Source organism: Mastigoproctus giganteus, chromosome 11 (assembly GCF_048544385.1).
Source record: "Mastigoproctus giganteus isolate SK-2022 chromosome 11, ASM4854438v1, whole genome shotgun sequence".
Taxonomy (NCBI): Eukaryota; Metazoa; Arthropoda; class Arachnida; order Uropygi; family Thelyphonidae; genus Mastigoproctus; species Mastigoproctus giganteus.
The window spans coordinates 110,335,375-110,348,505 of NC_143585.1; the positions used below are offsets into that span (position 1 = coordinate 110,335,375).

Consider the following 13,131-nt stretch of genomic DNA (forward strand, 5'->3'; position numbering starts at 1 on the left):
ACTATTGCAGTAAAAGTTTGACTATATTTAGAAGGCAGAGAAAATTTCAGATTTTTAATTGTTGATTAACTATTAACAGGGGAATATTATTTTTAAGGGTCAGCTGAAAACATGTAAGCATGACCAATAGACATACTGTATATTTTTTTCTGAACTGAATACTACCTCTGGATTAGTTCAGCGAAATTTAGTACACCACAGGAAGCCAGAAATGAATAAATTTAATAAACTTGTGTAGAAATTTCTACAACATGGCTACCCTTATTCGTTAATAAATTCCATTAAGAATAACATTGGATAAATATCCATCCCTATCCATGGAAACAAATTCAGTTCAGAAAAAGATATATAGTATTTCTATTGGTCATGCTTACATGGTTTAATACGTCAAATTCCTTATTCTGTAATACTGACATTACTGTTACATATAGATCCATGCTGAAATTAGGGAAATTATTTTCAGTACTTCTGATTTATCATATAGAGAAATCGTGTTAACCAACACAGTGTAGTATATCATATTGTATGCTCCAATCTGCACTCCACATACCAATGTTCAGCTCACTGCACCCTTAATAATCACACATGATCGTAGAAAGTCAGTAGAAGCTGGCTGCTTGTGGGCTTCATAGCATAGTCAGCATGCCATATCCTTTAGTCATGATTCCAAATTTCATAACATCTTTATCTTAAATTATCAGTTAAATTTCTATAAATTTCTTATTTCTGAAACCTTACACATGAAATTATTCTGGAATTCTGACAGTCCACCAGCCCTTTATTACCTCAGAAGTGTGTGATTATATTAAATTACAGGAGGAAGATATCTGCAATTCTCATCAATTATACCCCATTTAATAATGTTTTAAGTCTGGGATGGTCATACTTTCTCAGTAATTGATTTCATACTGACCACTTAAAAATGAAACAAAGTGTTGGTCCCACTTTGGGATAGTATTTAAGATTTTTAATGTATGTGCTGTTGGAAGTCCTGTGTGCTTTTGTTGTTATTGGCTATAGTTGTGTGTTTCCCCTGTCTGTGTTAGTGATAATGGGGTAAGTGTGGTTTCAAATTTCTTTAAGTTTTTCTGTAGTACACCTGTTACTAATATTAATGGTATTAGTTTCAGGTTATTTGTGACTCAGATGTTAGAAAAGCTTCTGAAATTCACAGAAGACCATGGAGTAAATCATAGGTAACCAATTATATTAATATTGTTTACAGCCACTGTGAAAGCTGTTAGTGGTTTGTGATATCCAGGATATGCATTATATCAGCCTAATGATAAGAACTGGAGACCAAGGAACTCTTTTTGATTTCTCTGTTGCTAATTATTAATTAGTCATTAATCTTGCTCACAAATAGCAAATGCAACCACAACAAACTAGTAACATCGAAGAGAAGTGGAAGTTCCATACTTAATGAAAGATTGTTGGGAGCCTGATTATCATTAGGGATTCTAATTATATCATATCAGATGCATTTTATTTTGAAACAAATTTTGTTAAAGGTTCACCACCACCACTGTATATGTTATGTAATTCATTAGAAAGATACATTTAAGCCCATTTCCAAATATCATTATTTCCGATACATTCCAGGAATGTATCTCTTGGAAATATAGAGGATGGGGGTGTATTTCCCTAACGCATAAATTAATTTTATCATGTTTGTGTGTTTTAAGAACAATCTCAGATGTTCCCCATTTCATTTTATGTTTCCACTCCATTTAGTATTAGTATTAATATTAGTAGAGGCATATGATGCAAGAAAGCAAGGTTATGCAGCATCAGCCAAAAAAAAAAAAAAAAAAACCACTTCCATTTCACCCCTCCGCTCGTTCGAAATACCTGTCCAGCTGAGCCTTAAATTTATTTAGGCTATCAACTTCCACAACAAGGGATGGAAGTCTGTTCCACCAACCAACTACCTGCTGGCTAAAGGCAAATTTCCGCACATCTATCCTACATCTGTCTTTCCTCAATCTGAATTTTTGCCCTCTCAGGTGATTATTCTGAGCAAGAGGAAGAATCCCATCGGCATTGAGCATGCTCAAACCATTCAAGGCTTTATACACCTCTATCAGATCACCTCTCCAGTGCCTAGTCTCCAGACACTGTGATTTACAAAACTTAAGCCTTTCTTCGTAAGAGCAACTCTTTGTTCCATTCACTAATCTTGTTGCCCTTCTCTGTACTCGTTCCAGCAGGTCTATATCTTTCTTGAAATGAGACCTCCAGACCTGTATACAGTACTCAAGGTGTGGCCTGACCATTGCTTTATACAAGGGGGTGGCTCCGTAGCCAGGTGGGCAGGAGCTGCAGTGCACAGCACACGCTTCTTGGTTAGACCGGGGTTCAAGCCCGTAACCACCAAATACGGAGGATGCGGAAAGGTCAGGGAATGACCACCGCATATTCCCGGATCAATATGGCCTTAGTTGCTAATGCTCCTAAAAAAAAACCAAATAATAACAACAACAGCCTTATACAAGGGAATAATCACCTCCTTATCCCTGCTAGAAAAATTCCTGTATATCATTGACAAGACACCATAAGCTACTCTTGCAGCCCGTCTGTACTGCTCAGAGAACTTCATATCTGCCTGCACAATTACCCGCAGGTCCTTTTCATTCTCTACCACTGTCAGTGTAGTACCACAGAGTTGATACGTTGCTCTGGGGTTGCTGTTTCTCATATGTAATACTTTACATTTGTCAATGTTGAACTTCATTTGCCACCTCTCAGCCCATCTGCTCAACTTTTCCAGATCCTGTTGCAGCAGCATAGCATCAGTAGTGTCCTTAACAACCCTGCCAACCTTTGTATCATCTGCAAACTTTTACATTAAGCTTGATATACCATCATCAGTATCATTTATAATCAATATCATTTATAAATACAGAAAACAACAATGGACCCAACACTGAACCCTGAGGGACTCCACTAATAACATTAGTCCAGGATGAGCAGTGTCCATTGATTACCACTCTCTGTCTTCTTCCCCTCAACCATCACTTTATCCATAGCAGCAATTTGCCTCCAATGCCACACTGCTCCAATTTGTTCAGCAGTCTTCCATGTGCAACAGTATCAAAAGCCTTTCTAAGATCCAAATATATAATATCAAAGTTATTCCCTGCATCCAGTTCTTTTGTGACTGCATCATAGTATCCAATCAAATTGGTCAGGCAAGATTTTCCCTTAACAAAATCATGCTGTGTCCGAGTTATAACTGAAGTCTTGTCTAGATGATCCTACAGTCCATCTTTAACCAATGCCTCCATTAATTTTCCTGGAATAGAAGTTAAACTCACAGGTCTATAATTACTTGGGTCAGCCTTTGATCCTCCTTTGTGAATTGGGGTCACATTTGCACATCTCCAGTCTATGGGTACCTCCCCTGAGTCCAAAGAAGCTGTCATAATTAAGGGTTTGCTTACTTCCTTTGCTGCCTCCTTTAATGTAACTGGATAGATCCCATCTACCCCGGGTGCCTTTTTTATGTTTATCCTCAACAATTTCTCCTCCACTTTCCTCTCAGTTATTACAAAATCATCTAGCTCACTGCCAGAGTTTACTTCACCTCTGGCATTCCCCTTCCTGAATAACTCCTCATGTGTGAATGTAGATGCAAAATACTAGTTTAGTTTGTTAGCCACCTGAGCAGGATCCTCAACTGTTGAACCATCAATATCCAGTGGACCAATCTGATTCATCCCTTTCCTTCTAGCGTTTACATACGTAAAGAACTCTTTTCTGTTATTCTTTGCGTCCTTTGCCAAGGATTTCTCATAATCTGCCCTTGCCTGCCTAATCTCCTTTGTGACTTGGTTACAGACCAGCATATATCTATCATAGGCTTCCATGTCACCCATTAATTTATATCTATTCCATGCATTTTCTTCTCTGCCATATGTCTCATTAGTTCATCTGACATCCATTTAGGCCTAAACCTTGAACAATATTTCTTAGTTGGTATGTAAAGCCTAGTAGCTTCCAAGATAAGTTCTTTGAATACTTCCCATTTTGAATTTGCAGTTGGTAACATCATCAGTTGATCCCACTGTATAGAATTTAAATACTGTCTCAGACCATCGTAGTTGCCTTTACGAAAGCAAAAACCCTTCCCTTTACCCCTGATGGTAGTTACCTCTTTGAGTAAATCCCACTTCAGCACACTGTGATCACTGCCACCTAGTGGTTCCTTTATCTACAGATTCTTAATGCACGAAGAATCACTACTGATAATCAGATCAGGAGTATTGCTCCCTCTAGTATCCTCCCAAACATGTTGATGTAGAAAACAATCATCCAATAAATCCACAAAAGCCTTGCTAGTGTGTGAGTGACCAACCCCCAAATTCCAGTCAATATCAGGGAAATTAAAATCCCCCGTTATAAAACTCTCTGATTTACTGGCCCACTCTTATTTCCCTGTACAGTTTCTTATTATACTCATCAGAGTCATTAGGCCTATAGCACACTCCTACTCTCAATTTTGATCTCCCAATGCTTACGTCACACCAAACTGACTCGACACTGCACTGTACAGCGATGTCGACTGGCTTCACTTCCTTGGATTTTGTGTTTCTTAACTAATAGTAACCCCTCCCCCCCACTTCCTATCTTGTCTATCCTTTCTGTACACATTATACTCCCCAAATTCCAATCCTGCATTCCTTATATCTGTGTGACACCACGTCTCTGTTATCCCAACAATATCTGCCTTTGATGTTTTGAGCAATACCTCAAATTCATCAAATTTATTTACCAAACTCCTAGCATTGGTGTACACACAAGTATACATGCACCTGTTCCTATTCTTAGCTACCCTAACACAGCCCATGTGTTTACTTGTACCGCAATGACTTCCAGCAGTCTCTGAAATATCCTGCATCTTGTTTTCCAGGCTGCTTCTCATTCCAATAGAAGCAGTGCAAGAATCACTTTCACCTCTGCCACTGTCTATTGTTAATCTATTATCCTTGTATCCCCCCAAGCTAGCAGTTTTCCGACCCACCTAACACTGCCTCGATAGCATCAGCAAATATTTTTGCACCCTTTCTATTTAAGTGTATCCCATCCCTGTAGAAGCAGTCTCTCCTGTTAACAAGTACAGACCAGGCTGAAAAAAAAATTCTATCCCTTGAGCCTTGCACAATCTTTCTAGGGCCGAATTGATTTACAAGGCTCTCATCATATACTCCCTCCTATCGTGTCTGGGCAGAATTGCAGACACTTTCAAATTCAACCCTAATTCATGGCTTTTTTCAACAGTGACCTGTACTTGTTAAGTAATTCTGCTAATCTCCTACTCTTAATATCATTAGTGCCAACGTGTATAACTATTTCACCTTTTGTGCCCTTAAAAAATGATATCCACTCTACAATGTCATCAACCTTTGCCCCTGGTAGACATACCCTGGTCCTGTTCCACCTATCCTTTTTACAAAGCATGTTCCCCATTTCCCTGACAATAGAGCCACCAACAACTACTAGTTCCTGTGGGACCAGCGCATTATGCCTTGGGGGTTGTTGCTGTGTTGCGTGATGACCAAGTGCAAGCTCTGGCGTTGACGTGGGCAGCTGAGAGCTTGATGGGCCTCTCAATTTAGAGCCTTCGAGGGCATCCACCCTGTCCCTCAAGCTCTCATATAGGCCCATAACAACGCTGAGTTGTTGCTTGATTTCCTTACACTCCTTACATTGCACACACACACAAAGACATCCCCCATGGCAATATCACGTCCCATACCCGATTGCTTCAAAAACATCATGCAAGCATTGCATTTTAAAATGCTGTGATTCAGAGGGCAACTGCCCCCCTCAGTTTTCCCCTGAGCCATAGCACTCCCATTAGCTTGAGCCTTTTGCTTTGCTGCTCTGGTCTGAGTCATGATTTCGATTTAATTTCAATAAAATTTCAATTTCAGTACAAAATTATAACCCTAAACTTGTATTCCAACACAGTTATAATGCTATATATATTTTTCAGTATCGAGTATTATCTACAAGTTCTGTTTATATAACTTCCGTATCAAGTTATGTATTAATTAATTATGTTACGTTTGTAATCTAAGTCATTATATGTATTTAGTTAAAAAGTACAATTTAATTGACAGTGAAGTTTAACAAGATTAATAGATTTTACTGATTCATTGACAGTATGTTATATACTATACTATACTATACTAAGCTTACTATTCTTGCACCCTTTCACTAAACTTAAACTTACACTATCTAGTTCGGGATATAACGTTGTATCATATAACAATGGCGGAAAGTTATGAACGGGTAAATCTATGGACACTTAAGTATTAATTAACTTCCGAATCTCACTGTCTCAATTTAGAATAAACTAAAGATGCTGACTAGGTCTATAAGCTACTTATAGAAAATAATTTGATATAACAATTGGTCAGTAAAGCGGCTAAATATGGCTAAAAAACTTCTCGTTCAGTGGAGCTGCAACTTGTAACACGTGGATTTGATACCCTTACCGATACTAAGTAATACATACCCACAAAAATCTCTATTTAAGTTAAACTTAGACTAAATTAAACTTAGAAAGCTACTCTAGAAAATAAGTTAATATGCCAGTTTAAGCTAATAAAACAGAAAAAACTTCTCTATTCCAGAAGCAGCAAAAACTTCGCCTGCACAAAGCTACTGTCATTCTCACTTTCTTTATGGTTTGCTGCAATCCATTGTTATAATTGGACCTCAGAATTGTGGGAGTAACCTATTACTGCTTACCTCCAGTTCATCAAAGGAAACATGAAAATATTTGCCATCAGATTCAGTCTTAATGTTTCTGACACACACCCACACACAAAACATTTTAGTAGAAATATAAATAAATTGGCTGATCTACCACATTCAAACGGTTATAAAGTTTTTCAGAAATTTGCATATACATAGAGCATAAAAAAATTATTATTGATATTATATTTTTATTTAGATAGTCAACGGTGACAGCACTTGCCTGTAAAATTTTATCAGCTCAGCTATTCACACAGTATGCAACCTGTTGAATTTAATACTTGAGTGTTGTTGAGTTTAGGTTATTAGTGATGAACGTGGTGAAGGCGCCTCCGTAGCCAGGTGGGCAGGAGCAGCAGTGCATAGCACACGCTTCTTGATTAGACCGGGGTTCGAGCCCGTGACCACCAAATACGGAGGATGCGGAAGGTCAGGTAATGACCACCTGCATATCCCCAGCCTGGATAAAGGGTGAGGGTTGGCATCAGGAAGGGCATCCGGCCGTATTTCATGCCAAAACAGTAAAAATGCTGACCTCATACATATAATGGGAAAAAGGCGAGGACAAAAAAAAAAAAAAAGTGACGAATGTGGTGATAAGTATAATAGTGCATTTACCCAAAGGGTTAAACATAAGAGTAATTTTACTCTTCTGATTTTATATACCCTGACAAATATTTGATAAGCTATATACTTGACTACATATATTTATTTATTTATTTTTATTTTTTTACTTATTATTTTTTTTTTTACTACCTATTTATTTTTATGTAACAGAGTATTAGTTTTCTGAAACACATTTTAATTAAACTGAATGAAGAGGCTTACTTCAATATTTTCTTATGAAACCCTTGTATTCTGTGATTAAATGACCAAGTAATAGACCTTTTACAGAATAATACTTCTACAAATAACAATATTGCAAAAAAAAATACTTTGTTTCACTTCCATACATAGAACAGTGGTATGTCCAGTTAAAGAAACTTTTTATGAACACAGAATACAGAATTGTTTTTAAACCGACATGGAAGTTACATGCTGTTTTAAACAAACATGGTGGTCATAATTCACTATAAACAAGTGATCTGTTTACAATATTTCATGCATGGATTGTGATTCTTCATATCAGGGCTCAAATGTACTTTAGAACAAAAGGTTAAGCAGCATTCTGCATCAGTTCTAGCTTCACATTCTGCTGTGCCTGAATTAGCATATGCAATTACTGAAGGATACACTTTTCTTTGTTTTTGTTTCAGTTGTTTTTGTCAACACAATTACACAAAGTTACTTATAGCCCTTGGAATGAAACTTCATGGAAACTCGATTAATGTTTGTCACCATTTTCTCACTTCGGACTTATGATCATTTATATGCATGCTTCAGGGAACTAGTTAATCACTTTTAAATATCACACGTTATGCTTCTATACTGCCTGTGAACATGACACCCAAGTTGAAAAAGCTTTGTGAACTTTAAGGATAGCATATTTTTTTCACAATTTTATTTGTTCTTTATATTTTATTTTATAGTGCCAGTGTCTTTTTTTTACACTCACATTCAGAACTATAATAAATCATTTGGGATGATTTATTATAGTTCTGAATGTTGAGATTGGGGTCTTCCATTGATGATATTTTGGATCATCACTTTCTTTCGAGTGCTGAAAAGATTCATTTAAGTAATATATAAAATTTTAACTTTAGTAATATAGTGCGAATCAGAATACAATTGTTTTGTAAGAAAATATTGAGGTAAGCTTCTTCATTCAGTTTAATTATTTATAACGTGAAACAAATTGAACTTGTTGTTCTTATATATTTTAATACCATTACCTTGAAACACATTTTAATGCATGGCTACTTTAGTTATGATAACCTTCTTAAATTCAAGTTAGGAAGTTTGAAGCACACAGAACAGTTTACTGATTTGTTGATACATATTGTAATTCAGAATGTAATTTGTTTTTAAGAAGGCAATTTGAAAATCATTAACTGTAACAAAAATTATAAAAACATTAGCGAAACACGTGAATGATACTGCATTGGGCAAGACGTAGGCCAGGATATTATGTGGTTTATTAAATATTTGTTGCAGGGTGTATCAAATGGGGGAAAATAAAATTATCGTTATGCAGTTTTTTTCCCCTCAGATTTTAAATAAGGTTATACTTGTTCTTCCCCATATCTCTTTGTTCATGGACTGGTAACTGCATTTTTCAATGACATTGACTTTTCAAATGACAGTAGAGGGAGTTCCAAGACTGATGTTATCAAAACTGAAGCTTAAATTCTGCGATACTTTTTCTCCCTCCCTCTAGAATGCAATGTTGGACAGTCTGGATCTAGGAAATTTGGAATAATTTGCAGTGGTAGATGTTTATCATGAAGAAAATCAGAAACTGAGTTGCAGTGACTAGAACCTTGTAAATAGATCAGGGAATGACCATCGCATATCCCCGGAGCAATATGGCCTTAGTTGCTAATGCTCCTAAAAACCAAATAACAAAACAAACAAACAAAAAACCTTGTAAATGTCAAGAATGATAATTTCAAAAGCTTTTCTGAAATTGCCTGTGTCTGAATACATCTGGTTACATGGCATAGAGTCTTGGCAGCGTGATGCCATTAGGATGGCAGCTTGAGCAGTTGCAGTGACTGTCACTTCCTAATAGCATCATGCTTCAAGGATTCTATGCACTGTAACCAGAAGTATTCAGACACAGGCAGTTGCAGCAAGGCTTTTAATTCAAAAACTTAATACAATAAGACCCCCGTATCCGCGGGGGATATGTTCCAAGACTTACCGTGGATGGCTGAAACTGCGGATATAAGCGGACACCTGCTGACCCCATATACAGCAGGCCCTTGTTATAACGCAGTTCGCTTTATGCTGATTTGCTATAATGTTGTCACAAATCACTATAATGCTCTTTTACAGATTGCATTTTTGGCATATTTAACGAAATCGTTTCATTTGATGGAGTCGATAGCTTGAAAATGAATAGCAAAACAGCATTAAAACGTTTCCCATGCTCAGTGAAAATTTCTCGCACGCTAATTTAATTGCAGTACAGTGACTTGTTACGTAGTTCCGAGATCAACATTTGAAAAAATGACCGAGTATATTGCTTTTAATATTTGCATTATATGCATTTATCCAAAGTCTAGTCATCACTCAGTACAGCATTAGACATTGTGCCTAACAGACAGTTTACTCGAATGTTGTATCATAATTAATGCAACCAATGCAGTTACATTTTCGAAGAGTTAATAATGGCAGATAAGAATGAAAAAGCAATGTCTGGACGCAGTACGAAGACTACACATGTAAGAAAAAGACTGAATTTGAAAATTCAATTAGACGTTTTTAAGCAAATCGATTCCAGTCAATGACAAGCGGATGTGTGCCATGATTTAGGACTGGCAAGTTTAACTGTAAGAACAATTATAAAAAATAAAGAATTAATTTTATCAGCAGGAAAGACAGGTGTTCTACTGCAAGCAACTAGGGCTAGGCCGGCTATTACAGTTGAAATGGAGAGACTTTAACTAATTTTATTGAAGTTAATATCCAATGCAGAATTCAGTTAAGTTAAATATTAGAAAAAAAAGAAAAGAAAAAAAAAAGAGGTTGAGATTAGCCTATATGATGATCTTAAGAAAACTCACCTAAAAAAAAAAAAAAGTGGAACCATTTAAAACTAGTAAGGACTGGTTGAATAGATTTAAAATCCAGGGAGAAGCCACAAGTGCAGATCAAGGAGCTGAAACTTTCAAAAAGAACTTGTTAAAATTATTGAAGAGGGATATTATGTGTTATACTGTACTTCTCAACAAGTTTTTAACATAGATGAAGCAGGACTTTTGTGGAAACAAATGCCTAAAAGAAGTTTCATATTGAAAGAAGAAAAAAACATGCCAGGTTTCAAAGCAGCAAAGGATTGGTTGACTTTATTGTTGGGTAGTAACGCTGTGGGGGATTTAAAATTAAAACCCCTTTTAGTGTACCAGGAAGAGGGCCAAAGTACAACCCAAAATCGACACATTTTTCATGATTAAATTAATCAATTAAATTCATGATTTTAATTGGAATTTTAAGTTTAATTTTGTTATGTAAGTAGTTACCACATAATTATATACGTATGTAATGCAGAATATTTTATATGTACAAATATTTGAATATTAATATTTTTACTGATATTTGTGCATCTTTTTCACTGCCGTTTATTATTGATTAGGAAATATCCTATGGCACCGACCGCAACTCACAAATACATATGTTACCTTATGGGAATGCGGCACTTGCTTAGCCTGGATTCACTTAGCACTTTGTTTTTCCAGAACGAATTATCAGCGTTAAGCGGAGGGGGGGGGAAGTCACCTATATAACATGATTTTCTTGTACATGCATACATATAATAAAGTTTAATTGATAAATTAAAAATATGGTAAGACATTGCCAACATTAAATACGGTAATAAAGAAGTACAGCAGACTTTCAATTTACCGGGACACTTCAAGACTCCAAATTAAAAAAAAAAAAAAAAAAACAGAAATTATAAAATTCAAGTAATAACTAGAAGAGGTACAGACAGATATTTTGCAAGTCATAAATAAGCGACAAGAACTGGCATTATAAGTCGTCATTGGGAGATTAGTGTACCTATTATCTTACAACCCCCGCTGTCTTTACACTTATCACTCAAAACAAAACAAACGAGACCAAATATTTAGTTTGATTTAGTGCTAGTTGATTGTTGTATTCTGTCGCACCACAAAAGGACAAATTTTGTTTTGTTGTTTATGTCAGGGATGTCGGATTTTTTTTTTTTTTTTTTATGTAAACGTCAAACACGAGAGGTATTAGAACCTATAGTACTTAGTACCGTGCTTGGGTTGGAGGTTGAGAAGATATTTGTTGACATTGGACTTGAACTTCTGTAGACTGTAATTTTCAGGAAATACGTATGAAGGAAGGTTGTTCCAGAAAACGGCAGTTGAATGAATAAACGAGGAAGATGAAAAGTTGGACAGTAAATGGATGTTGGCTGGTGGCGGCACGTGTTCGGACTTTTTTGAAAGAGGGAGCGGGAATTGTAAAAGCCAATTTAGAAGAACAGTGCCCATGGAAGTATCTGTAGAAGAGGCATGCAGCAGAAACAGTGCATCTATGAGACAGTGAGTGGAGAGACTTTGTTAAAGATGAATCATTAATTGACCTAACTGCCCTCTTCTGAATGGAATCAAGAAGCCTGAGAGAGGTTTTGGAGGCACCACCCCAGATGTGGGAACAATATTCCATGGCAGGGAGGATTTGCGATTTATACAGAGTGAGCAGCTGTTTGGAAGAAAAGTAACACCGAGAGCGAAAGAGAAAACCAAGTTTTTTAGATGCAGAGGAAGCAATATTTGTAATGTGCTTGTGCCAAGAAAGATTAGAAGTCAGGGTAATCCCCAAAAGAGATATCATTTTGCCTAGAAATCAGTGTCACTAAAGATAAGTAGGAGCAGAAGAATCCTTTTTGCGTGATATAAGACAAAACTGAGTTTTAGAAGGGTTGAAATCAACTAAGTTGTCTTTGGCCCACTGGAGAATTACCTGAAGATTGGCATTTAAGGAATTGGTAGCAAATTTTCGAGAAGTTGAAGATGATTGAGCAGGACATGGTTTCTCAAAATGGAAAGTGGAATGCAATGTGCTCTCATCGGAAAAACTATGGATAGGATTTCCAGTCAATGGAAGAAGGTCATTAATATACAAGAGGAAAAGAGTGGAGGAAAGAACTGAACCTTGGGGGACACCGGCATTAGTGGAAAAGTTAGAAGACAGAGAGCCATCTACCATCACCCTCAGTGAGCGATCAGAGAGAAAACGCGATATCCAATTACTAAAAACAGTTGGCAAACCATAAGATGGAAGCTTGTTTAGAAGACCTTTATGCCAAACATGATCGAAAACCTTGGAGATGTCAAGAGCAACTACTTGTGTTTCACCGAACCTTTCCATTGAATTAGTCCATAAATGAGTAACATAAGCCAGAATATCACCAGTGGATCGACACTGGCGGAATCCATACTGGCGATCGTTGATCAGACGGAAGGTTTCTAGATAGTTTAAGAGTTGGCGGTTAATTGATTTCTCCATTACTTTAGAAAGAGTAGAAGTAATTGGAATGGGATGATAATTGGATGGGAGGGATTTGTCACCCTTTTTAGGAACTGGCTGGATATGAGCAAATTTCCAAGCAGAAGGAAAAATACCTTTTGAATAAGAAAGTGAAAAAAGGCGGCAAAAATAGGAGTAAGTTCAGGAGCACAGGTTTTGAGAACAAGTGGAGAAATACCATCAGGACCTGGAGCTTTCTTA

At 36.7% G+C, this 13,131-nt stretch overlaps 1 protein-coding gene across 2 annotated transcripts in view; it reads left to right on the forward strand.

The window, feature by feature from the left end:
* The first annotated feature begins 1,145 nt into the window (after nucleotides 1-1,145).
* The window catches only part of Bub3 (mitotic checkpoint protein Bub3), a 76,201-nt gene continuing 64,215 nt past the window's right edge, over nucleotides 1,146-13,131 (forward strand). For both annotated transcript variants that reach the window (XM_090385449.1, XM_090385448.1), the window contains exon 1: nucleotides 1,146-1,196. The gene's annotated coding sequence lies outside the window, so the exon portion shown is untranslated. The remainder of the gene's footprint in view (nucleotides 1,197-13,131) is intronic.